Below are 24495 nucleotides of genomic sequence, written 5' to 3' on the forward strand. Positions count from 1 at the left end.
AAAGTGCTTGGCCTTTGCTGCACCAAAGCATGCAAGGAGAGTATTCTACAAGCAAGGGAAATTTCAACACTAAATATAAAAAATCAATGCTCTAGCTAAGAAATCGAATAGGAGAATAAACCGAGAATGTGTCGTGTGTGTAAACTCACTCAAGTAAACCCAAAGTATACACCTCAATGTTCCAAGTATAAGGGACTTATTTAACTACAAAATGTAACAAAACAAAAAGATGGTACTAGCTTCACACATCCTCTAAGGTAGCCCTTTCCAAAGCGGCCGCTAAGGTGGTTTTTCACACTTTTGAGGTGATAGCTCTTTCACGAGAGGTAGCTTTCACTCATTCTCATGAGATAGCTCTTCATGAGGGCATAACTAGTATCCCGACTTATGAGAGTAGCTTCATACTTCATTGGTGCTAGCTCTTTTCCACCCAAAAATGCACAACTAAACAATATGTCTGTTTTCTTTTCTTTTCCAGTAGGAAAATAACATAACAAACAAAACTAATTAGTCCCTTAAACATCAAACTTGAGTTTCCAAAAGAGTTTCATGAGCGAGTGGTGCAACAAGTGTCAATCTGGCAAAAATTCCTAGAAATTCAAGAACAAACTAGAGCATGAAAACATTCAATGTTAAGATTCTCCTCAAACTCAAGAATACGATCATTGCAAGTGAAGGTGAACTACCATTGGCTACATGAGCATGTATGTCGAATCAAAATTTATATAAAGGACATGTGCAATGTGAACTCCCCCTCACACACACATCACTTAAGAGGTACATTGCCTTCAATGTACGCACGTAAGCACAATAAAAAGTAAATCACTCAAAAGTTTGTGTGGAGGGCAATTGAAACAATACTCCCTTGAACTCCTAGTGGTGCATTTGATGGAGCTAGATCCTTGAGAATTGAATTCCAATGGGTTCTAAAGCACACACAGCCATGTGCAAAATACATTGACAGTGTTTATGATTAATCCTCAGTTTCCATACAGATAAGACCATCTGCACGCATACACAAGGGGAATCAGTGAAGCTCAATAAAAACAAAATCAAACTTAAGTCCACAAAGATATAAAAATGAAATACAACTCGAAGAAATGAAGTACAAAAACATAAACACAACTAAAAGTAAAAACCCCCCAAACGTCAGTGTTGGGTGCTGTCTCTACTACTACTTCTGTTGAAGATGATGCCTGTGCCACAAAATAAACAAAGATTTAGTGAACAAAAGGGAAAGGCATGCTTACCGATGAAATGAGGGTGGATAGCTTTGAAAATAGCCGGCAAACAACTCTAGAACTATATAAATAGACAATGAGAGGTCGGGAAAGTGAGGAGAGGTGACATTCAAGTATTTGCGATTAAAAGAATGAAGGGGTGCAATAGATTAATAGAGAAAAGTCGCACCTGTTGATTGCTTCCCAACAAGTGTTCGGGATCACGGGGTGATACCGCTGTGTGACATGTGCATGTATTCCATCGGGCCAAGGAAGTACTATTGCTCACTCTTTAACTATTATGTAGCCTACAATCCTTTAGTGTAAGAAGAACAACAGGAAACAAGATAAACTAACCTAAGCTAATCCTATGGCCGGGTAACTAGCACACAGATGTAAACAACCAAGGGAGTATCAAGCATGAGAAGTGTGTGTTTGGACAAGGAATCCTCCTAGGGTTGTCATTAAGGCCCAAACTCGGATGGTTTAAAGATGCATTGATGATATTTAAGACCTAGAAACTTCATGAGTAGATTAGCCCTAATCTCCCTAAGAACCAACCCCTAATCCCATATGAATGAGAATCGGAATCTCTTCTAGATCAACACACCTTTGGACCGCATTAAGTTCAAGGAAACTCTCTAATAGGAGTAAACCTGCCTTTCTTCTTTGGCTTAAACCTAGCAATGGAAGGCTACCAACACTGCGATCTCTTGGCGTGTCGGCATAAGGATCTGACAAGGTCTCCTTGCATATATCCTGCAAGTGCACGGGTTTGTCGAAGTAATAATCCTGGAAGAGCGAGTATCGAATCCACAGGGAATAGGGAATAAAAACACTTAATCCGCTTCTTAGCTATATAAAAGATCAATAGTGATAAGTGTGACAATGATTCAATTCTCAAAAGTAAAAACAACAAGTAAGAGAGTATGAGTAAAGAGTGAGGTAAGGCAATCGATAAAGATGGGGTACTCGGATAATGCTCCGCCTAGGATAATCGTTTCAAGTGCAAGAAGCCTCTATTATGCTTCCTAATCAATGCAATGGTGAGTCGTGGAAATCCTTAAATACATAGTCCCAAATCTAAGGTCAACTATGCCTAACTCTATACATGTCCCGGAAGAGAGATTAGATAACCTCTCAAACTAGCACTCGCATAGAGTTGCAATGATCTCTAGGGATTCCAAGTGATAAATCTCTTCCTAATTATAGACCTAACCCTTTGGTCCAGGTGGAAGGTCCCTAACCACAATTAAGCCTTAGATACTAAGATCATCTCAACGCTTCACTCTGTTGCACGCGCAACTAAGCCCCAGCGGAGATTCATCTCTTACACCATTCACTCTATTATGGCTGCAAAGAACTCGAGGAATGTAGGTAGAATCTATCACATCGAAGGGGAAAGGGGGCGCTCATGTACCTTTTGACTCATCCTCTCAACCCTCTCCAACTTAGCTTTGTCTAACGCTCGTGGTGTGTCACTCACTCACAAGGTTACCAACAAGAACTCTCAACCCTAGTGTCACTCTAGGGAAAATGTTCATACAATCAAACATTCAAGGTTGGAACTCACAATAAACATCAATTAATTGAAAGCATAATAAAGAGATTCAATGAAATAAATACATCCTAGGGTTCACAAATACTTGTACCCACTAGGGGTTTAGCTCTCCATGGAGCTAAGTACAATCAAAGAAATAGAATGTAAAAGTAATGAATCCATGGAGAAACCCCCTCGATAGTCGTGTCAATGGTCTTGTGGAAAGTCCTCTACTCGTCGTCGAAGGATTCCCTCGTCCGGTATAGGATACGCCTCGATGAAAGCTCCCCTACCAACCTTCTTCCGAAGGAATGACGATGTCGGAGCTGTAGAACCTCTCCAAAACCTTAGCCAATACCTCTCAAAACCTTAGCCGAAACCCTCTCTCATGTTGGGGAAAATATGGAGAAAAGAATGCTGAAATCGAGGCTGAATCGGCTTTAAATGGGGCTGGAATCGGGCTACCACACGGGCCTATGGATTTTTCACACGCCCATGTGGAATTTCAACACGGGTGTGTATAATTTCCACACGCCCGTGTGGATTCTCCGAAATTCCCTGCTTTTCTCGACTCGCCGTGAACAAGGGTCGCTACATCACTTTCGCCACAATGTTCTCGCCACATTACCCGGCCTAAAATACTTCCCGAGTCCATACTTTCATCGAGGTGACGCAAACAACCACAAGTTCACGTCGTGGATCGCTTTGCTTCTTTAATGACGGGCAAGTTGGTGGTGATCTTATTCTATGTGCATAAGTCGGAATGCTTGAGTGTGACTACCCTTGTGCCCCTCCAAATGGTTGTGCTAACTCAAATACGAGGAGGTTGGCACACACTCTAGCATCTCGCACCGGACCTATGTCTTCGCGTTTGAACCTTAGCAAGATTTCCTCCAAAATTGGTGCATTAAGATCCACATTGGCTTCTTTCCGTCGTACTTGGCCTCACAACCCTACCTGCATGAAAGTAACATAAAAACACACATATTAATGAAAAAACACGAGAAAAGTAATGCTCAACTTAAGTAAAGAATGCTTCGCATTCATATCACACAAGCACTTATCAAACTCATCCACACTTTAGCTTTTGCTTGTTCTCATGCAAAAATTAAACATTCTGTGCATAGATGAAGGAAATATTGGATGTGCTTGGCCTTAGGTTCACCAAAGTGTACTGAGAAAGCATTCTACAAGTAAGGGAAATTTCAACATTAAATACAAAAAATCAAAGCTCTAGCTAAACACTTGAATCAAAAAGGACAACAAACCCGAAATCATGTACGTGTGTGAACTCACTCAAAACAACCCAAGGTATACTCCTCAAAGTACTAAGTACAAGGGACTTATTTATCTACAAAAGTGACAACAGTTTCAAAGATGGTAGTAGCTTCACACATCCTCTAAGGTAGCCCTTTCCGAAGCGGTCGCTAAGGTGGCTTTCACACTTTCGTGGTGGTAGCTCTTTCTACATGAGTTGTAGCTTTCAATGATTCTATGAGATAGCTCATTCTCTCATTAGGGCATAGCTAGTATCCGACTTATGAGAGTAGCGTCATACTTCATAGGTGGTAGCTCTTTCCACCCAGCAAGCACAAATAAACAATAAAACTATTTTGTTCCTTCTTTTCATTTTTCATTTTTTTTTTTCAGAATTTAACACAAGAAACAACTATAACTAGTCCCTTTAACATCGAACATGAGTTTCCAATAGAGTTTAAAGAGTGAGTAGTGTACTGAGTGTAGTTCGGGTAAAAATTCCTAGAAATTCAAGCAAGAACTAGAGCATGAAAACATTCAATGTTAAAAATTCTCCTAAACTCAAGAATACACTCATTGCAACTAAGGTGAACCGCCATTGGCTATGTGAACATATATCAATCAAGAACAATAGAAAAGATGTGTGCACTATGAAACTCTCCCTCCCCCCACACACACACACACTTAAGTTGTACATTATCCTCAATGTACATATGCAAGCTCACTCAAAATATACATTAATGAAGAATAGATGTGGGAGAAGCAATCAAAACAATACTTCCCTCACTCCTAACGTCACGTTTGATGGAGCTAAGTCCTCGGGAGTAATGTTCCGACGGGCTGTGAAGCTCACAAGGTCAAGTGGCGAAGCACCTTGGCCGTGCCCATGAGAAAGTCTCAATTCCAAAGATGACAAGACCATCTAAATGCATACACGAGGGGGTTCAGTGAAGCTCAATAAAAACAAAATAACTCGAGTATATAAGAGATAAATAAATGAATACAACTCGAGAATCAACATGCGAATAAACTCAGAAGGAGAATCCTTTCTGAGTGAACAAGTCTAAAATGAAATGCAAAAAAGTAAAAGAAATAAAAGTGAGGTATCGGCGTTGTCCTCTGGCTCAACTCCTGCTGCTGCTGGTGGTGCTAAATTGAAGGGTGCTGGCAGAAGTGGTGAGGGAGATGCCTGAGGAGGTGGTGGGGGAACAAGTGGCATGCCCATCAATAGCCGCTGTATCATGTCGAAATGGTCTAATATCTTAGTGTACTGCACTGCCTGGATAGCTCGGAGCTCCGCTATCTCGGTCTGAATCTCACCCACATCGCTCTCAAGCCTCTCAATACGGTCATAAGCTCGAGGACCCTGCGCGGCGAGGGGTCTGGGAATCTGTAGGCAACCCTCCGCAGTATCTCCTTGACTCCTGGTGGTCTCTGGGGTAGCTGTGGCAATAATATAGACCCCTGACCCATATCTCCCTACCAACCCCATCATGCTGATCATCTCAAACGCAAGAGGGGTAGGCACAAATATCCTCTCAGCACCACGTAAAGCATCCCCCAAACCCATTCCCAAGATGAGACTTGTGATGTAAGGGCCAGCAAATAATAAACCCACTCTCGCAGACTGACCCTGGTACCTCAGAATATCCTCTAATATGCACCCTAAGTGAATCAGCAAATTGCGGGCCATGGAGTATAAAAAGAGCAAATCCTGCATGGTCAGAGCAGCTGTCTTATCGGCTCGACCTGACACAGACCTGCTTATAACCACTTGCAAATACCTGTAGCTCAACCGGCATAGGCTAGTGGCCTTCGACATCCCCGGTTCATACTCCCCCTATCCACACAGAATTATATACACATGATGTGGAGTTACTGATACTGGAAAATCCGCACGTAAACGTCCATACTGCACTGTACCTGTGTATGCAACATCGTATAGGCCCATCTGAATCAAAAACTCAGTGACACTCATGAAAAATGGATGTCCGAATGCCCAAAACTGTATAGCCTCCATAGTGTGAAATCTCCCATGCATCAGATGAAACTCAAAAGACGGTAAAACCTCAAGCGTCAATGCGCGGTAAGCTGGCTCACTGATCGTTAGTAGACTCCTCCAGCTTCCTACTGCTAGCATCTCATCAATCTCATCAGCTAGCTCGTCACCCTGCTGAATATCTCTTAGCACTTGCAAATCCACAAAACGAGTCTGACCAAAACCAAGTGCTGAAAGTTTCTCAAATTGAGTCTGATGCTCGGGATTTGATAAATCCATGTGTATTGGCTCGGGTGGAGTGACTCTTAGACGCTTAACTTCATTCTTCCTTACTCGCGGTACCATACCTATAATACAAAAAGAGGAGAACGATCAAAGAAACTTAAGAGCGGTGTACTGCAGAATTCCACGTGGGCCTGTGGAAATTACCCACGCCCGTGTGGATCTCCAAGGCGTGAAAGAAAACCGCATGGGTGCACAATAATTCTCAAAAATTTAACTTTGAAAACACTTCTAGACACTTTCTAAACATGCACCATGCATTGTTAAATGAAAATTTGTGCTCATGAAGACATTTAATCCATGAAAAACAAGAGTTGGCGAAGAAAAAGGGTTACTGATGAAATAAATGCGAAAACTCTGAAAATCAACACGATATGCGAAGAAAAATCCTCCAAAACAATAGTGATCGGTCGAGAAGATGATCAGAAGTAGTTTTCAGGCGGCTTGAGATGAGGAATGAGATGGTTCACAAGGTTTTAAGGAAAAAAGCGCGTCTCTTGGAATTCTGTGCATCCACACGGGCGTGTCGAAATTGCCCACGCCCGTGCGCCTCATTACAAGAGAGCCACAGGGGCATACACACACCTCTGTGCGCTCTCGGGAAAACACTTCTTCGACTCTAACTGCTCTCACACGGGTGTGTGGTAAATACCCACCCCCGTGCGCCCAACCCACATTGGCAGCCGCATGCCCATGTGGCTTCCCTGAACATCCAAGAAAATTGCCAAGTGTTCTACATGCCCGTGCGGAAATTCCACACGAGCATGGACATGCACATGCCCAATTCACAGGGGCAGCCACACGCCCCTGTGTTTTCTCGGGATGGAGAGAACTCCTCTGCAAAATTTCGCACGGGCTTGTGGAAATTACCCATGCCCGTGTGGTTCACAAGGTCGCCTACAGGGGCGAGTCGACGCCCCTGTGTGCTCTAGGGATAATCCGCCCAACTCTGCAGGAATTCACACGCCCGTGTGGAAATTACCCATGGACGTGTGACATTCGCATGGTCATTCACAGGGGCAGCCGCACGCGCCTGTGTCTTCTCTGGATGAGCTCGCAATACATATACACGGGAGTGTGGAAATTCCTGGCTTGAAAGGTGGGGGTGCCACCTCTTTCTCTTTGCTTGTTCCCTCTTCCACCTCAATAACCTCAGGTGCGTGTTCTTTTGGCTTCTCACTCATAAGCCTACCTTCAACCTCACGACTACTTCTCAAAGTGATCGCCTTTACGTGCTCTCTAGGGTTGCTTTCTGTATTGCTCGGCAAGCTTCCATGTGGTATTTCAGAGAGAGACTTCGCAATTTGCCCCACCTGATTTTCAAGGTTATGCAAAGAGGAGGTGTGGTTGCGAAGTGTAGCCTTGACTGATTCAAACCTTGTATTTGCAAATTGCACAAATCGAGTCAAGTGCTTCTCTGAGTCATTTATTCGGGTTTCCAAACCTGAGACTCTATTTTTCACCTGAGGGGCTTGTTGTTGTTGTTGTTGGAAACCCGGTGGCCCCATGGCCTTTTGTGGACCTTGATTACACCATGACAAACTAGGATGATTCTTCCAACCCGAATTGTAGGTATTGCTATATGGATTTCCTTGAGGTCTCATGCCATTGCCTACAAAATCAACGTTCTTCACCGAAGAAACATCACCGATAGAGATCAGGCAATCGGAGGGAGCATGTCCTCCACCACACCTGGTGTAATTAGTCATGGCCGTGACTCTATTTGAAGTTAGAAGATCTAACTTCTTACTCAAATTTTCCACTTGAGCAGCCAATGAAGTTACCTCATCTATTTCATGGAGACCGGCCACCTTTTTCTTCTCCCTCGCATTCCATTGGTAGTTGTTTAACCTCATTTCTTCAATTAACTGACGGGCCCCATCGGGGGTCTTGCTACCTAAGGTACCTCCTACTGCCGCATCCAAGAGTTGCCTTGTACTCGGATTCAAACCGTTGTAAAAGGGCTAAACAATCATCCACTCCAGAAATCCGTGTTGCGGGCACTTTCTCAGGAGTTCCTTGAACCTTTCCCCATGTCTCAAATACAGACTCAAATTTCAACTGAACAAAGGGTGAGATCTCATTCCTAAGCTTTGCAGATTTTCCGAGAGGGAAATAACGGTCAAGAAAAGCTTCTACCATCTCCTCCCATGTGGTTATCGATGTTCTGGGTAATGAGTGTAGCCACTGCTTCGCTCTCCACTTTAGGGAAAATGGGAAGGCTTTGATAAGTGCTTGTGCGATATGAATGTGAAGCATTCATTTCTTATGTTGAGCATTATTTTTCTCAGGTTTTTACATTAATATTTGTGTTTTTATGTTAATTTTACGCAGGTAGAATTGTGAGGCCGAGTATGAAGGAAATAGGCCAATGTGGATCATAATGCACTTATTTTGGAGGAGATCTTACTAAAGTTCAAACGCGAAGACATAGGACAGGTGTGAGATGCTAGAGTGTGTGCCAACCTCCTCGCATTCGAGTGAGCACATCCATTTGGAGGGGCACAAAGGCAGTCACACTCGAGCATTCCGACCTATGCATATAAGAACAAGAACCCCACCAGCATGTATATCATTGAAGAAGCAAGTGATTCAAGACATGAACGTGTGCCCATTTGCGTTACCCCGATGAAAGTATGGAATTGGGAAGTTATTCAAGTCAAAGACTATAGCAGAACGTTGTAGCAAGTACTATAGCAGCACTGTTCACAGCCGGCTCCGACATCGTGATTCCATTAGGAAGAAGGTTGGTAGGGGATCTTCGATCGAGGCGTATCCTATACCATACGAAGGAATCCTTGGACAAGGAGTAGAGGACTTTCCACAAGACCATCGACATGACCATCGAGGGGGCTTCTTTATGGATTCATTGCTTTTACATCCGATTTCTCTGATTGTACTTAGCTCCATGGAGAGCTAAACTCCTAGTGGGTACTTGGGTGATTGTGAACCCTAGGATGTATTCGCTTCATTGAACTTCTTTATTATGCTTTTAAGAAATTGATGTTTATTGTGAGTTCCAACCTTGAATGCTTGATTGTATGAACATTTCCCCTAGAGTGACAGTAGGGTTGAGAGTTCTTGTTGGTAACCTTGTGAGTGAGTGACACACCATGAGCGTTAGACAAAGCTAGGTTGGAGAGGGTTGAGAGGGTGAATCGAGGAGGCAGGGGAGCATCCCTTTTCCCTCCAACGTGATAGATTCTACCTCCGCTCCTCGAGTTCTTTCTGGCCATAATAGAATGAATGGTCTAAGGGATGAACCTCCGCTGGGGCCTAGTTGCGCGTGCAATGGAGTGAAGCGTTGAGATGATCTTAGTATCTAGGGCTTAATTGTGGCTAAGGACCTTCCGCCTGGACCAAAGGGTTAGGTCTAAATCAAGGAAGAGATTTATCACTTGGAATCCCTAGAGCTCATTGCAACTCTATGCGAGTGCAAGATGTTGAGATTGTTCGATTTCTCCTCCGGGACATGTATAGAGTTAGGTATAGTTGACCTTAGATTTGGGACTATGTATGTAAGGATTTCCACGACTCACCATTGCATTGATTAGGAAGCATAATAGAGAGTTCTTGCACTTGAAGCGATTATCCTAGGTGAAACATCATCCGAGTACCCCATCTTTATCGATTGCCTTGCCACCTCCTTACTTTTGCTCTCTTACTTGTTGCTTTTAATTTCTAAGAATTGAATCATTACCACACTTATCATTGTTGATACTCCACATAGCTAAGAATCGAATTAAGTGTCTTTACTCCGTACTCCCTATGGATTCGACCCCGCTCACCCGGGATTATTACTTCGATAAACCCGTGCACTTGCAGGATATATGCAAGGGGACCTTGTCACGCTCTCTACTTGATGGCATCATCCGTCACTCCGTTTATCTTTAACATATCACACACCTCGAGAAAACTCTCTATATGACTGTTTGGATCCTCATCGGCCAAACTGTTGAACTGCGTGGATTCTCGCAACATGTGGATGAATGCCGGCTTCAACTCAAAGTTCTGAGCTGTAATCGGGGGACGCACAATACTCGATTGTGTCCCTAACATCGAAAGGTCCGCATAATCGGATAATGTTCGCTGTTGCTCGCTTTTGTTACGCCATGTTTTCGCATCCTTCCACTTCCAAATCAGCTAAATTAGACTATTCTTGTACAGGCTCTTTCTCTTTTTCTCTAAGTGTACGTTCAAGCTCAGGACCTCCTTCAATCAATATTGAGGGATTCCCTCAGGTCATAACCTGGAGCCGCACCCAAAAAGAAAGAAAAAGAAATCGAACGATGACAGAATAAGAAGATATGAAAACGTAATGTATGGTGAAATAGCTAAGAAAAACAAAGTGCAAAGTATCTCTAAACGCCTACTCCCCGGCAACGGTGCCAAAAAACTTGACAAGGTCCCCTTGCGTATATCGAGCAAGTGCACGGGTTTTATCAAGTAATAATCCCGGATGAGCTGGGTATCGAATCCACGAGGAATAGGGAATAAAAAAACACTTAATCCACTTCTTAGCTATATAAAAGATCAGTAGTTATAAGTGTGACAATGATTCAATTCTCAAAAGTAAAAACAACAAGTAAAAGAGTACGAGTAAAGGGTGAGGTAAGGCAAATGATAAAGATGGGGTACTCGGATAATGCTCCGCCTAGGACAATAGTTTCAAATGCAAGAACCCTCTATTATGCTTCCTAATCAATGCAATGGTGACTCGTGGAAATCCTTAAATACATAGTCCCAAATCTAAGGTCAACTATGCCTAACTCTATGCATGTCCCGGAGAAGAGATTAGATAACCTCTCAACCTCGTACTCGCATAGAGTTGCAATGTGCTCTAGGGATTCCAAGTGATAAATCTCTTCCTAATTATAGACCTAACACTTTGGTCTAGGTGGAAGGTCCAAAACTACAATTAAGCCCTAGATACTAAGATCATCTCAACGCTTCACTCCGTTGCACTTGCAACTAAGCCCCAGCGGAGGGTCATCTCTTAGACCATTCACTCTATTATGGCCACAAAGAACTCGAGGAACGGAGGTAGAATCTATCACGTCGGAGGGGAAAGGGGACGCTCCTGTACCTCTCGACACATCCTCTCAACCCTCTCCAACCTAGCTTTGTCTAACGCTCATGGTGTGTCATTCACTCACAAGGTTACCAACAAGAACTCTCAACCCTAGTGTCACCCTAGCGGAAATGTTCATACAATCAAGCATTCAAGGTTGGAACTCACAATAAACATCAATTAATTTAAAGCATCATAAAGAGATTTAATGAAATAAATACATCCTCAAAAACCTCTCCAAAACCTTAGCCAATACCTCTCAAAACCCTAGCCGAAACTTTCTCTCAAGTTGGGGAAAAGATGGAGAAAAGAATGCTGAAATCGAGGCTGAATCGGCTTTAAATAAGGCTGGAATCAGGCGACCACACGGGCCTGTGGATTTTTCACACGTCCATATAGAATTTCCAGATGGGCGTGTATAATTTCCACACACCCGTGTGGACTCTCTGAATTCCTATTTTCTTGGCGGTCATGAGCGATGTGCTTCTACAGACACTTTCGATCTGATGTTCGGTAGAGTACCTGGGCTGAAATACTTCCCGAGTCCATACCTTCATCGAGGTGACGCAAACGGGCACACGTTCACGTTGTGGATCTATTTGCTTCTTCAATGACGTACAAGTTGGTGGAGATCTTGTTCTATGTGCATAAGTCGGAATGCTTGAGTGTGACTGTCCTTGTACCCCTCCAAATGGTTGTGCTAACTCAAATACGAGGAGGTTGGCACACACTCTTGCATCTCGCACCCGACCTATATCTTCGCGTTTGAACCTTAGCAAGATTTCCTCCAAAATTGGTGCATTAAGATCCACATTGGCTTCTTTCCTTCGTACTCGGCCTGACAAACCTACCTGGACGAAAGTAACATAAAAACACACATATTAATAAAAAAAACCTGAGAAAATTAATGCTCAACATATGGAAAGAATGCTTCACAATCATATCACACCACCACTTATCAGGATCCCCTTTCAATCTCTCCTATATCTAGTATGCATGAGTAGGTCACATCTACGCATATAACTCATAATAGAATGACGGATTTCTCCATAAATGTAATTTTAAGCATCAAAGCATAAATGATTGAATCTGAAACAACCATCAAATTAAATGAAGAATAATATCTTATGTTCTTACACAAGAATACACCCTAGGGCTCATCCAAATCCAAACACAACAATAAGTTAATCCCTCATGATAAGTGATAAGTGCTTGTGCGATAAGAATACAAAGTGTTCTATCCTTGTGTTAAGCATTACTTTTCTCGGGTTTTAACTCTAATATGTGTGTATTTATATTACTTTCACGCAGGTAAGGTTGTGAGACTGATTATGAGAGAAAGAAGCCAATGTGGGTCATAATTCACTAATTTGGAGGAAATCTTGCTAAGGTTCAAACGCGAAGACATAGGTCGAGTTCGAGATGCTAAGGTTCAACTGACTTGTGAATATAGAACAAGATCTCCACCAACATGTCCGTTATTGAAGAAGCAAAGCGATCCATGATGTAAACGTGTGTCCGTTTGCATTACCTCGATGAAAGCATAGATTTGGGAGTATTTCAGGCCGAAACTGTAGTAGAGTACTGAACGAAAAATGTAGCAAAATACTTTAACAACACTGTTCACAGCCGGCTGTGAAATTAGGAAAATAGAGAATCCACATGGGCATGTTGAAATTCCACACGCCCGTGTGAAAAATCCACAGTGGCGCTTACACGGGCGTGTGGATTCCCGATTCCAGCCCTTTAAAAGCCAATTTCAGCCCCGATTTCAGCATTCTTTTTTCTCCATCTTTTCCCCAATTTGAGAGAGGGTGTCGGCTAGGGTTTTGAGATGTATTGGCTAGAGATTTGGAGAGGTTCTACGGCTTCGACATCGTGCACCATTTGGAAGAAGGTTAGTAGGAGAACTTTCGATGGCACCGATCGGGCGAGGTGTATCCTAGGCCAGACAAAGGAACCCTTACGATGAGTAGAGGACTCTCCACAAGACTATTGCCATGACTAACGAGGGGGTTTTCTATGGATGCTTTGTTTTTACATTGGATTTCATTGACTGTATCTAGCTCCATGGAGAGCTCAACCCCTAGTGGGTACTTGGGTATTTGTGAACCCTAGGATGTATTCGTTTCATTGAACCTCTTCATTATACTTTCAATTAATTAATGTTTATTGTGAGTTCCAATCTTGGAGACTTGATTGTATGAATGCTCCCCTAGAGTGACACTAAGGTTGAGAGTTCTTCTTGGAAACTCTTGTGAGTGAGTGACACACCATGAGAGTTAGACAAAGCCAGATTGGAGAAGGTTGAGAGGGTGAGTCATGAGGTAGTGGAGTGCCCCCTTTTATCTCCAGTGTGATCTATCCTATCTTCACTTTCCAAGAGTTCTTTGTGGCTATAGTAGAGTGAATGGGCTAAGGGATGACCTTCCGCTGGGGCTTAGTTGCGAGTGCAACAGAGTGAAGCGTTGAAGTGATTTTAGCATCTAGGGCTTAATTATGGCCAGAGATATTTTACCTGGACCAAAGGATTAGGTCTATACATAGGAATAAGGTTTATCATCACTTGGAATACCTAGAGTTCATTGCAATTCTATGCGAGTGCGAGTTTGAGAGGTTATTCAATCTTTCCTCCGGGACATGTATTGAGTTAGGCATGGTTGACCTTAGATTTGGGATCATGTAATTAAGGATTTCCACGAGTCATTGTTGCATCAACTAGGAAGTATAATAGAGGGTTCTTGCACTTGAAACGATTGTCCTACGCAGATCAACATCCGGTTACCCCATCCTAATCTATTGTCTTACCTTCAACTTTACTTGTGCCTTCTATCTTGGTGTTTTTATTTTCATTATTTCATATTTTGTTATACTTATCACTACTCATCTTCCACATTAGTTAAGAAACAACTCAAGTGTCTTTATTTCCTACTCTCTGTGGATACGATACCCACTCATCTGGGATTATTACTTCGACAACTATGCACTTGCGGTTTACACGCATATACGGACGTGTCAAGTTTTTGGCGCTGTTATCGGGGAGTTGGCGTTTACAGATACTTTACACTTTGTTTTCTTAGTTATTCATTTATTCATTCTATTTCATATTTTCTTATTCTGTCATCGTTCTGATTTCTTTTTCTTTCTTTTTGGGTGTAGCTCCAGGTTATGACCAGAGGGAATTCCTGCATACTGATTGAAGGAGATTCCGAGCTTGAACGTACACTGAGAAGAATAGGGAAAGAACCTGTGCAAGAACAGTCTAGTCTAGCTGATTTGGAAGTAGAAGAATCTGAAAACATGGCAGAACAGAATAAGCAGTAGTAGACATTATCCGATGATGCCAGTCCTTCAGTATTAGGAACACAATCGAGCATTGTGTGTCCCCCGATTACAGCTTAGAACTTCGAGATTAAGCCAGCATTCATTCACATGTTGCAGCAATCCGCATAGTTTAATGGTTTGGCCAATGAGGATCCGAACTGTCATATTGAGAAATTTCCCGAGGTGTGTAATATGCTGAAGATAAACGGGGTGACGGATAATGCCATCAAGTTGAAGCCTTCCCATTTCCTTGAAAGGGAGAGCGAAGCAGTGGCTACACTTATTAAATAGAGCATCAATTACCACATGGGAGGAGATGGTAGAAGCTTTTCTTGCCCGTTATTTCCCTCCCAAAAAATCTGTAAAGCTTAGGAATGAGATCTCATCCTTTGTACAATTGGAATTGGATTCTCTATTTGAGATGTGGGAAAGGTTCAAAGAGGTCGTGAGAAACTGCCCGCAACACGGATTCCCAGACTGGATGATTGTTCGGACCTTTTACGACGGTCTAAATCCGTGTACAAGGCAATTCCTGGATGGTGCAGTACGAGGTACCTTAGGTAGCAAGATCACCTTTGAGGCCCGTCAATTAATTAACGAAATGGGGTTAAACAGCTACCAATGGAATGGCAGGGAGAAGAAAAAGGTGGGCGGTCTCCATGAGATAGTTGTAGTGACTTCGTTAGTGGCTCAAGTGGAATTATTGAGTAAGAAGTTAGATCTTCTAACTTCAAACAGAGTAGCAGCCGTGATTACTTGCACCGGGTGTGATGGCGGACATGCTCCCTCCGATTTCGCGATATCTATTGGTGATGCATCTTCAGTTGAGAACGTCAATTTTGTGGGTAATGGCATGAGCAATCAAGGAAATCCATACAGTAATACCTACAATCTAGGTTGTAGTAGTCATCCCAATTTCTCGTGGTATAACCAAGGTACACAAAAGGCCATAGGGCCACCGGGTTTCCAACAGCAATGCAAGCCCCAAACATGGAAAATAAAGTTTCATGTTTGGAGACCCGAATGAACAATTTGGAGAAGGCCTTAACTAAGTTTGTGCAATCATTAGATATAAGATTTCAATCAGTTGAGGCTACACTTCGCAACCAAAGCGCCTCTTTGTATAATCTTGAAAATCAAGTGGGGTAGATTGCAAAGTCTCTATCCGAAAGGCCACATGGAAGCTTACCGAGTAATACCGAAACCAACCCTAGAGAGCATATGAAGGCGATCATTTTAAGAAGTGATCATGAGGTTGAGGGTAAGTTTTTGAGTGAGAAGCCAAATGAACATTAACCCGAGGTTATAGAGGTTGAGAAGGGAGCAAGCAAAGAGAAGGAGGTGGCACCCCCACCTTTGAAGCCAAGAATCCCTTATCCCTCTAGATTGAAGAATGACCAAGGGGAACAGTATCAACATTGGCTTAAATGCCTAAGTATGCAAAATTCTTGATAGACTTGTTGACCAACAAAAGGAAGTTAGAGGAGAGTGCTTCAGTGATTTTAGATGCATCTTGCTCGACGGTTTTGTAAAAGAACATGCCTAACAAGAAGAAAGACCCCGGAAGCTTCATCATTCCATGTAATATTGGCAATCTAGGTGAAGAAATGGCATTACCGGACTCAGGGGCCAGTATCAACATCATGCCATATACCTTCTTTTAAAAGCTAGGCTTGGGCGAGCCTAGGACTACTCAGATGACTTTGCAATTGGCGGATCAAACGGTGAGACATCCGAGGGGTATCATCGCAGATGTGCTTGTCAAGGTGGACAAGTATATATTTCCTGTAGACTTCGTGGTGCTAGACGTCGATGAGGATGCGGATGTACCCTTGATACTTGGGAGGCCATTTTTGCGGACTTCCAAGACATTGATTGACATGGACGGCGAAGAGCTAACTTTGAGAGTTGGAGATGACAAGCTCACATACCGCCTTGCTGAAGCCAGGCGACATTTTCTTGATTTTGATGATACTTGGTATTTTCTAGACACTACCGATGAGATTGTTGATGAATACATGCAGGAAATGTCCAATCCGGATCTATACGAAGGCTTGTTCGACCAAGTGGAAGACAATGAAAAAGTAATGATGCTTGGTTCGACAGAAGAAGTACAATCTACCTCGGGGATATTGAAGAAGGTGCTCTGGAAATTGAAGACGGCTATGAGACGCCACCGGAAATGCTCCAAGGCTGTTAGAGACATGAGTGAAGCGAACAAACCGAGTGAATCATTGCTAGGCGGTCCCAAGCCCGACAATTCACCCTCTACCCTCAAGAGATTTTGCTCATCATGTTTCTAAGCCATGGGTAAGAGGGCAACTTTCATTTATGAGTCCCCGCGAGGTAAGACAAGGTACGTCAAGCTAAGTGATGTTAAACAAGCACTTCTTGGGAGGTAACCTAAGTGTTTACTATTTTCTCAATTTTGTAGTTTAGTGTTGCTTGAATAAGTTGTTGAGTGTTGGTGTCTTGATGTTTTATATTTCTGTTGTGATTTTATCGTGGGTTTTCAAGTTCATAGTGTATTTTCATGTGAATGTGGTGAAGTTTTGGTCGTTTGAGCTATTTCTCATGTTTTTCACTTGTATAAATTGCATATTGGGGCAGGCTCTGAGTGTGTAAACATGTTCAGAATTTTTCTGCAAAGCCTGTAGAATTTTCTAAGGCATCCAGAGAAAACACACGGACATGTGGAATTAACACACCCTCGTAGTTTTGTATTGCGAGCTCATCCAGAGAAGGCAAAGGGCCGTGGACTCACCCCTGTGAATGACCATGTAATTCTTGCATGCCCGTGGGTAATTTCTACACGGGCGTGTGAATTCCTGTAGAAATTGGCAGATTTTCCTGAAAGCACACAGGGGTGTGGACTCGCCCCTTTGGGCGACCTTGTTAAAATCACACGGGCGTAGGTAATTTCCGCACGCTCATGTGAATCTCTGCAGAGAGGCTCTCTTCATCCCAAGAAGTCACAGGGGCGTGTGCTTGCCCCTGTGAGTTAGGTTTTTGAATGCCCACGCCCGTGTGAAATTTTCACTTGGGCGTGCGGAACACTTAGCAATTTTTCTCGGATGTCCAGAGCAGCCACAGGGGCGTGCAGCTACCATTGTGGGTCGGGCGAACGGCCGTGGATATTTTTCACATGCTCGTGTATTTGCATTCAGAGGTAGAGAGTGTTTTCCTGAGAGCACACAGGGGCGTGCACCTGCCCCTGTGAAGCTTTCTTGTGGAGGTACACGGGCGTGTGTAATTTCCACATGCCCATGTGATAAACGCCTAAATGTATGTAGTTTATATGTATTAATCTTGTATCATTTGTGAATATGTTAACGAATTGATGCCCGTTTTATGTCTAAATTGGTTATTTCGGTGTTGCAGGTCTTAAATGAGTCGAACGATGCTCAAAAATGTAAATCGGATGAATTCGACACCAAAAACGGCATTTTTGGGGTTCCAGCACTGTAGCGGCACTGTAGCGGTATTGTAGAAGGTCATTGTTCTTGCTGCGGGCATTTGGCTGTGAGTTTCACGGGCTCCATGCGCCCGCATGGGTGCCCGTGCCACGGTTTGCTGAAATTCTCAATACTCGGTACTGCAGCGGCATTTAGCGGCTGAGTACTGTAGCACCGGCATGTTTTCTGGGCATTTGGCTGTGAGCTTCACGGGCTCGATGCGAACGCATGAATGCCCGCATGGACTGACGGGATATAAATGACACCGATTTTTCTAGGGCAAGGAGAGGAGTTTTTGGGAGAGTTCTTGGAGCCGATTTTCGCCAGCCTTTAGGAGGCAAGATCACACGTTTTGGAGAAGGGAAATCAAAGGGAGAAGCTCGGTTTTGGCTAGATCTTCATCGATCTCTTCTTTGGGCGTTTGTAGATGACGAGGGAAGCCGCCCCCATCACGGCGTCCGTGGAAGCATTTCCACCTAGCTTGGCTTGTCTTCCTACTTCTATTGTTTGAGGGAGTTTTCTTATGCCATTTGTAGTTGTTTTCATGGACTTGTTGCTTGTATTTGTTTGCATGGATGTAGTAGACCCCAAGGTCACCGGATGTCGGTGAACCTTGGGGTGAACTTGTGTATTTGGATGATTTAATTTTTGTCTATTGCAATTGTTGTGTATTTGTGATTCATTCTTGGTGCATTTGATGTGTTGCTTACATGAGAACTCCGTAAACCAACTCGCTAGGGTTGTACTTGGTAGCGTGACCATCACCCTTGTACTAGACACACCAAGTTTGGAAGCGATTCATGTAGGAATACGCCGTGACCATCGGGTATTCTGTACCCCTCCACCATTAGGGCTAGACCAAGTTGTGTTCCGGCCCCTAATTAGGGATTTCCCCACTTGTTAATGCAATCGTATGAGGATTTGATCGAAGAAATTCGTGTCAATACTTATACCGGATTAGGGGTTAATTGCCGTGACCATCGGGTTGATCTAATTTAGGAAATCCCTAGGTCCAAACCTTCAATTGCATGTCATTCTTAGCATCTTTTGCACTTTAGTAGCCCCTAGGGAATCCGCATCCGTGACCATTTCTTTCCCCGATTTTTATACCCCTACCTTATCATAGACTCCATTTGTAGTTCTTTTATTTCAAGTAATAGATTAGAGAAACCCTTCGAATCATTCGGCTAGACAATACGCAAAGAGGAAGTAAGAGTAGATTCTTGGGCCCAGGGAATACGACCCTCTCGTGCTCGCACGAGGGGTATTACTTGACGACTCCGTGCACTTGCGGATCGCTCATCACGATGCGGATGTACAGAACTCTAAGAGGCACGAGTCCTTTTAAAAGGATTATCGTTTCTCTTCACCCTAACATCCTCCAGTTGTCTAAGACGACTCCTACATTGTTTCCCGATCTTATATCGACAATTTGGAAGGATTTTGCTTGGGTTTTCGGCCATTTTCAAAGCTTTCTCATCTCAACTCGACGGTAAGCCCTATCTTTGATTTCCTTGACAAAATCATGATTTTCATTGATTACTAGTCAATAATGCTTTGTTTCTTCAATTAGAATGATTATTTATATTTAGAATGAAGTAAAAGCATTATAATGGTGAATTTGTGGAGTTCGACGCGCGGCCGTGCATTTGTTCACGGCCCGTGGATCCACACGGGCTTGCGAAAATTCTGCACGACCTTGTGGATTTCTGCAGCTATGTTTAATTAACTGGTTTAATTAATTCTCTTTCAATTTTTGCAGATTATGGCACCCAAGTCTAAGAAGCAAGCTAATAAGCATCCGCAAGAGTTGTCTCTTGAGTCTGAGAGCATGAAATTCACTATCCTCGAGCATCAGGCTTGTTTTGAGAGTCTGTCAAGACTTCGGTTTGGACAGACTCGGTTCTTGGACACGAGTATATTGAGAGATTTGCAGCAGGGGGATGAGTTCACTGATGAGGTCTAGGATCTCGTTTCAGTGGGTGATTGGAGGCAATTATTGTCGATTGAGAGCCAGCTATACGGGAGCTTACACTAGAGGTTTTGTCGTCATTCGAGTTCGACCGATCCTATGCGAGATTCGACGACCTCGACGTAGTTCTGTTCAGAGCACTTGGACATCACTATAGTCTGAGTGGCACTTAGTTTTCAATTCGGCTCGGATTGTACGAGAAGGCATTTACAGACACTGAGGAGTACTCTTAATTACCGACAGATTATCCTGGAGCTCTGACCCTACAGAGAGCTTACAGAGTATTATGTGGTCAGGATCAGTATGAGCCAGGGGTGTCCAAGGCCGTGTGCCTTTCCCAACCTGCATACCGATATCTACATTCCATCATGAGCAGGTCGGTGAATGGCCGTGGTGATAGCACTGGCGTTCTTAGCCGGCACGAGCTTCTATACTTGTATTCGATGATGCAACGCACACCGATCCATCTAGGACATATCATCGCTGAGTATATTTGACATCATGGCCAGTATGCTAGATTGGGAGCGATCTTCTCGGGTCCGTACATTACGAGATTAGCTCTGCGTATGGGTTTCTTGGGCGCGATTCGCGGGGCCGAGAAGACGAGTATACCTGCGGCCCTGAGCCTAGAGACAATGAGATTGATGGGCATAGTTCGTAGGGTTCGGATGGGAGTTTATGCTCTGGTTCTACCGACCCCAGAGATAGCCAAGGAGGAGGGTGATGATGACGAGGCTTCCCAGCCTACCCCCGAGCCTCAGTTAGCACCTATGGAAATGAGCCACCCCCGGTGACCGAGGACCCACCCCCTGTGCGCATGTTTTCACCATCTCGAGCCTAGGATCTCTTTGAGATGCTTGAGAGTGCTGTGAGGGTGATATGAATATTGGTAGCAGAGGCCTGAGCAGAGATTGCCGAAATTAGGGTTACACAAGCCGCACAGTATACGGAGTTCATAGCACGTTTCGACACATTACAGCAGATCTTAGAGCGAGACGTCGGCTCGTCATTTGTCCTGCGGCCGAGGACTCCTCAGGCCTCCTCGGTTTCTTCGGCACCTCCATCCCCTATTCCGGCACCAGATGACCCACCATGTACTTCATCACCAGCAACAGCAGCAGTAGAGGATCAAAAGGACGACATCGACACTTAATTTTATTTTCCTCGTCTTTTACTTCCGCATTTTATTTTGGACTTGTATACTCAGAAAGGACTTTCCTTCTGAGTTTATTTTCATTTTGTATCTCGAGTTGTATTCATTGTCTTATCTTTTATATACTCGAGTTATGTTTGTTTTTATTAAGATTCACTGAACCCCCTCGTGTATGCGTTCATATGGTCTTGTTATCATGGGAATTGAGACTTTGTCATAGGTAATTGGCTGTGTGAGCTTCACACCCCATTGGAACAACACTCCCAAGGACTTATCTCCATCAAATGCTTCTCCCATATCTGGATCTAATTGATTTACATTATGAATGAGTTTGCATGTGTACATTGGGGACAATGTACAACTTAAGTGTGGGGGGAAGTTTCATAGTGCATGCATCTCTTTTATGCTAGTTTTGATTGATATACATGCTCACATAGCCAATGGCTGTTCACCTTAGTTGCATTGATTGTATTTTTGAGTTTAGGAGAATTTTTAACATTGAATGTTTTCATGCTCTAGTTTTTGCTTGAATTTCTAGGAATTTTTGCCCGATTGACACTTGTTGCACTACTCACTCTTGGAACTCTTTTGGACACTCATGTTTGATGTATAAGGGAGTAGTTCTAGTTGTTTCTTGTGCTAATTCTAAAAAAAATGGAAAAATGAAAAGAAAGAACAAAATAGTTTTGTTGTTTAGTTGTGCTTGTTGGGTGGAAAGAACTACCACCTATGATGTATGAAGCTACTCTCATAAGTCAAATACTAATTATGCCCTAATGACAGAAAGTGCTATCTCATGGGATGTGTGAAAGCTACCACCCCGGTAGAAAGAGCTACCACCGTGAAAGTGTGAAAGCCACCTTAGCGTCCGCTTTGGAAAGGGCTACCTTAGAGGATGTGTGAACCTACTACCCTTTTTGAATTTTTGTCACATTTTGTAGATAAATAAGTCCCTTGTACATAGAACTTTGAGGAAAACACTTTGGGTTGACTTGAGTGAGTTCACACACTTACACGATTTTGGGTTTGTCGCCCTTTTTTGATTCAAGTTTTTACCTAGAGCATTGATTTTACGTTTTCAGTGTTGAAATTTCTCGTACTTGTAGAATGCACTCTTTGTATGCTTTGCTAAACCTAAGGCCAAGCACTTCTAATGTCTTCTTCATCTATGCATTTAATGTTTTAATTTTTGCTTGAGGACAAGCAAAAGCTTAAGTGTGGGGGAGTTTGATAAGTGCTTGTGCGATAAGAATACAAAGTGTTCTATCCTTGTGTTGAGCATTACGTTTCTCGGGTTTTAACGCTAATATGTGTGTATTTATGTTACTTTCATCCATGTAGGGTTGTGAGGCCGATAATGAGAGAAAAAAAGCCAATGTGGGTCATAATCCACCAATTTGGAAGAAATCCTTCTAAGGTTCAAACGCGAAGACATAGGTCGGGTTTGAGATGCGGGAATGTGTGCCAACGTCCTCGTATTTGAGTTAGGACGACAATTTGGAGGGGCACAAGGGCAGTCACATTCAAGCATTCCGACTTGTGCATATAGAACAAGATCTCCACCAACATGTTCGTTATTGAAGAAGCAAAGTGATCCATGATGTAAACGTGTGCCCGTTTGCGTTACCTCGATGAAAACATGTGTGAAAAATACTGGAGTAGCACTATTCATAGCCACCCGAGAAAATAGGAAACAAAGAATCCACACGCCCGTGTGAAAAATCCACATGGGTGCTCACACGGGCGTGTGGATTCCCGATTCCAGCCCTTTAAAAGCCGATTTCAGCCCTGATTTTAGCATTCTTTTTTCTGCATCTTTTCCCCAACTTAAGAGGTGGTGATGGCTAGGGCTTTGAGAGGTATTGGCTAGGGCTTTGGAGAGGTTCTACGGCTCTAACATCGTGCGCCGTTTGGAAGAAGGTTAGTATGAAAGCTTTCGTCGGCACCGATCCGGCAAGGTGTATCCTAGGTAAGACAAAGGGACCCTTGCGACGAGTAGAGGAATCTCCACAAGACCATCGCCATGACTAACAATGGGGTTTTCTATGGATACTTTGTTTTTACATTTGATTTTATTGATTGTATCTAGCTCCATGGAGAGCTAAACCCCTAGTGGCTACTTGGGTATTTGTGAACCCTAGAATGTATTCGTTTCATTCAACCTCTTCATTATGCTTTCAATTAATTGATGTTTATTGTGAGTTCCAATCTTGGAGACTTGATTGTATGAATGCTCCCTAGAGTGACACTAGGGTTGAGAGTTCTTCTTGGCAACTTTTGTGAGTGAGTGACACACCATGAGAGTTAGACAAAGCAAGATTGGAGAGGGTTGAGAGGGTGAGTCGAGAGGTAGCGGAGTGTCCCCTTTTCTCTCCGGTGTGATCTATACTACCTTCATGTTCCAAGAGTTCTTTGTGGCCATAGTAGAGTGAATGGGCTAAGGGATGACCTTCCGCTGGGGCTTAGTTGCGAGTGCAATGGAGTGAAGCGTTGAAGTGATTTTAGCATCTAGGGCTTAATTGTGGCTAGGGATCTTTCACCTGGACCAAAGGATTAGGTCTATACAAAGGAATAGGGTTTATCACTTGGAATCCGTAGAGCTCATTGCAATTCTATGCGAGTGCGAGGTTGAGAGGTTATTCAATCTTTCCTCTAGGACATGTATAGAGTTAGGCATGGTTGAACTTAGATTTGGGATCACGTAATTAAGGATTTCCATGAGTCATTGTTGCATTAATTAGGAAGTATAATAGACGGTTCTTGCACTTGAAATGATTGCCCTAGGTAGATCAATATCCGGGTACCCCATCTTTATCGATTGCCTTACCTTCTCCTTTACTTGTGCCTTCTATCTTGTTGTTTTTATTTTCATTATTTCATATTTTGTCATACTTATCACTACTCATCTTCCACATTAGTTAAGAAATAACTCAAGTGTTTTTATTACCTACTCTCTGTGGATACGATACCCATTCATCTGGGATTATTGCTTCGACACCCATGCACTTGCGGTTTACACGCATATATAGACGTGTCCATAAGGGACACTTATACAACATATAAGGAAGACAAAAACATAAAAGAAGTAATGAAAACCCCCTCTAGGTCATGATCCCCTTGAATAGATGAAGCTTCACAAGTTTGTCGATGATGGCCTAAATCTTCACTCGAACTCCTTCTCCGTTGCTCCTCTCCCTCTTGGTGATGATGTGTGCTCATTCC

At 43.2% G+C, this 24495-nt stretch overlaps 2 non-coding genes across 2 annotated transcripts; one reads left to right on the forward strand and one right to left on the reverse strand.

Moving 5' to 3' along the window:
* Positions 1-8284: 8284 nt before the first annotated feature.
* LOC120266592 lies at positions 8285-8392 on the forward strand. Its single transcript, XR_005538207.1, has one exon. It is a non-coding gene; the product is annotated as a small nucleolar RNA R71 (small nucleolar RNA).
* Positions 8393-15057: 6665 nt separating this feature from the next.
* Positions 15058-15164, reverse strand: LOC120266995. The gene has a single exon (XR_005538349.1). It is a non-coding gene; the product is annotated as a small nucleolar RNA R71 (small nucleolar RNA).
* Positions 15165-24495: the final 9331 nt, after the last annotated feature.

Source organism: Dioscorea cayenensis, chromosome 1, assembly GCF_009730915.1.
Source record: "Dioscorea cayenensis subsp. rotundata cultivar TDr96_F1 chromosome 1, TDr96_F1_v2_PseudoChromosome.rev07_lg8_w22 25.fasta, whole genome shotgun sequence".
Taxonomy (NCBI): Eukaryota; Viridiplantae; Streptophyta; class Magnoliopsida; order Dioscoreales; family Dioscoreaceae; genus Dioscorea; species Dioscorea cayenensis.